The sequence below is a fragment of the Galeopterus variegatus genome, unplaced genomic scaffold (genome assembly GCF_000696425.1).
Source record: "Galeopterus variegatus unplaced genomic scaffold, G_variegatus-3.0.2 Scaffold4747, whole genome shotgun sequence".
NCBI lineage: Eukaryota > Metazoa > Chordata > Mammalia > Dermoptera > Cynocephalidae > Galeopterus > Galeopterus variegatus.
The window spans coordinates 135,620-138,897 of record NW_007730858.1 but is presented as its reverse complement, the minus strand read 5'-3'; the positions used below and the strand labels follow the sequence as shown (position 1 = coordinate 138,897).

At 39.4% G+C, this 3,278-nt stretch overlaps 1 pseudogene; it reads left to right on the top strand.

Moving 5' to 3' along the window:
- The first annotated feature begins 242 nt into the window (after positions 1-242).
- Positions 243-2,714, top strand: LOC103603689 (annotated as a pseudogene).
- Positions 2,715-3,278: the final 564 nt, after the last annotated feature.

Genomic DNA, 3,278 nt, shown 5'->3' with positions numbered 1-3,278 from the left:
GTATGTGGGACAAGGGCGTGGTATTTCCATGCCCTCCCTGGGTGTTCCACCCTCCAATCACCTCCACACGTTCACCAGTTCAGAAGCTCTTGGAACTCTGTCCTTTTGAGGTTCTATAGAGGCTTCGTTACTTAGGCATGATCAATTACATCACTGGCCATTGATAATCAACTCGACCTTCAGCCCCTCTACCCTCCCTGGCAGTTGAGGGTTGGGACTGAAAGTTCCTACCCTCTAATTACATGGTTGGTTTCCCTGGCAAACAGGTCTGATCCTGAGGTTATCCAACAACCTATGAAGAGTCACCACATTAGAACAAAAGACTCTTATCACACAGGAAATTCCAAGCCACTTAGGAGCTCTGTGTCAGAAACCAGGGCCAAAGACCAAATATTAGAACAAAAGATTCTCCTAGCATTACCATCTACAAGCATTTTAGGAGCTCTGTGTCAGGAATTGAGGGCAGAGACCAAATATGGTCATGCATTGCTTAACTATGGGGATATATTCTTCTTTTTTTTTTTTTTGTCTTTTTCCGTGTCCAGCAATGGATCGCAACCCTCAGTGTTGCCCCCGTACCGGGGACCGGCAACGGGATCGCAACCCTCGGTGCTGCTCCCGCGCCTCGCTCAGCCAGTGAGCGGGAACCGGTCTGTATGTGGGATCCGAACCCTCGGGTGGGAGCGCCGCCGCGCTTCCCAAGCGGTGCACGATCCCGTGCACCACCGGGCCAGCCCATATATTCTGAGTTCACCTGAAACCTAATCTAAAGTATATTATTCAGAATAGAAGTTATACAAGAAATGAAGTTGAATTTAATGGATATGACAATTTTTTTCTTTATGCTAAGCATGAGAAAATTCATACTGGAGAACAATACTGTGAATATAATAAATGTGTAAAGGCTTTCAGCAATAAGTCACAGTGTATTAAACACTGGAAAACTCAAACAGGAGAGAAACACTATGATTGCAGTGGCTGTGGGAAAGCCTTTTCCTAGAAGTCAGACCTCATTAAGCATCAAAGAACACACACAGGAGAGAAACTCTATGGATGCAGCAGATGTCAGAAGGCCTTCAGCCAGAAGTCCTATCTCATTTTACACCAGAGAATCCATACAGGACAGAAGAAGCCTTTTGAGTGTAATACTTGTGTAAAAGCTTTCACTGGTAAGTCATGCCTTAGTAAACATCAAAGAACTCACACAGGAGAGAAGCACTTTGAGTATCTTATATGTCAGAAAGGCTTCAGTGATAAGTCCAAACTCACTTTACGTCAAAGAACTCATACAGGAGAGAAACTCTACAGTTGCAGCGAATGTCAGAAAAACTTTAGCAAAAACTCACAGCTCATCATTCTTCTGAGAGTTCACATGGGAGAGAAACCCTGTGGTTACAATGAATGTGGGAAAACATTCCCCCTTAAGTTTAGCCTCATTTTACATCAAAAAACTCATACAGGAGAAAAACCATATGGGTGCAATGAATGTGGGAATGCGTTCGTCCAGAGATCTGAGCTCATTAGACATCAAAGAACTCGCACAGGAGAGAAACCTTATCATTGCAATGAATGTGGAAAAGGCTTTAGTGTCAAGTCACTCCTTGATACCCACTGGAGAACTCATACAGGAGAGAAACCCTATGGATGCAACGAATGTGGAAAAATGTTCTCCATCAAGGTTAGTCTCATCCTACACCAAAGAACTCATACAGGTGAGAAACCCTATGAGTGCAGTCAGTGTAAAAAAGCATTTACCTAAACGTCACACCTGATTAATCATCAGAAGTCTCACACAAGAGAGAAGCCTTATGAATGTGGTGAATGCCACAAAGCCTTTAGTTGGAAGTCCTATCTCTTTATCCATCAGAAAATTCACTTGGGAGAAAAACCTTATGAATGCCTGGAATGTAGGAAGGTTTTCTCTCATAAATTTAGCCTCATTATTCATCAGAGAATCCATACAGGAGGGAAACCCTACAGATGCAGTGAATGTGGGAAAACCTTTCCCATCAAGTTTAGCCTTGTTGTACATCAGAAAACACATACAGGAGAGAAGCCTCATGAATGCAATGTCAGAAATCTTTGGCCCAGAAGTCACACCTTATTATACACCAAAGAACTCACACAGGTGAGAAACCTTATGGGTGCAGTGAGTGTTGGAAAACTTTCTCCCACAAATTCAGCCTCATTCTACATCAGAAAGCTCATAGAGGAGAGAAATCATGAATGAACTGGATATCCAAAAGTTATCATTGAGAGGGAATAGCTCATTATGCCATAGTTTACACATCAGTGAAACCTCAAGACTACCACAAATGTGGACGAGCTTTTTTTTTCAAACTTACATGTCATTTCCCATCAGGGAATAGTGCTGTGTAGAATGCCAGTCAGGAAGTAATACCTTTTCCAATAAATGTCAATTGAATGTAGGCCAGAGAGAACAAACAGGAAGGAGCATCTATATAGGAATTGACTGTGAGGATGTTATTGGCCCAAAATTCATCTACATTCGGTATCAGAAAATTAACACTGAGGAATAAATTCTATACTTTAATGAATCTGGGGAATCAAGCTTTCATGGATATCATTTTATGGGGGAAGTAATTTTTCTGCTCTTGTGATATAATAGGCAGCATTATAGAAATGATTGAATTTGTAAATAAATACATTTGTCAGAAGACAAAGCCAAAAAAATCTGAGTGTGTTAGCATTTTGTGCCTATTTTTATTATAAAAAATTGTTCATATCCACAATGTGAATATGCAGTACATATGCATAAATGTACATTAAAATCTTCCCATAGAGTATCTGCATTGACTCTTCAGATCATTACAACACTACATAATTATAAATAATTATAATTAATAATTACAATTTAAATTACATGAATTACAATTGAGCCACAATGCCCATTGTTTTGGTAAGGAATCTCAATATAATATTCTATTATCTTTTTTCTCCTATTGTCTGCTGGTATTTGTAAATGGGTCTAGAGATTTTGAACCTCTCTTTAGTAAAACTTTATTTCATCAGTTCTAAGGTGGACATTTTTTCCCTATATTACCAATGCTGAAATTAAAATTGGCATACAATTAATGGCTTGACATATTTTAATGGAGGATTTAGTACATAAAATAGTGGTGCATCATATGACCAAAGTTATCTTAGATTATATTAGATTGAATGAGATATAGTAGAAGTAATCATCTTTATAAAAGATTTTTTTTCTTCTCAGCCAACCAGATATTTGGGAGTTGAGGAAGATGACTATTCACAGG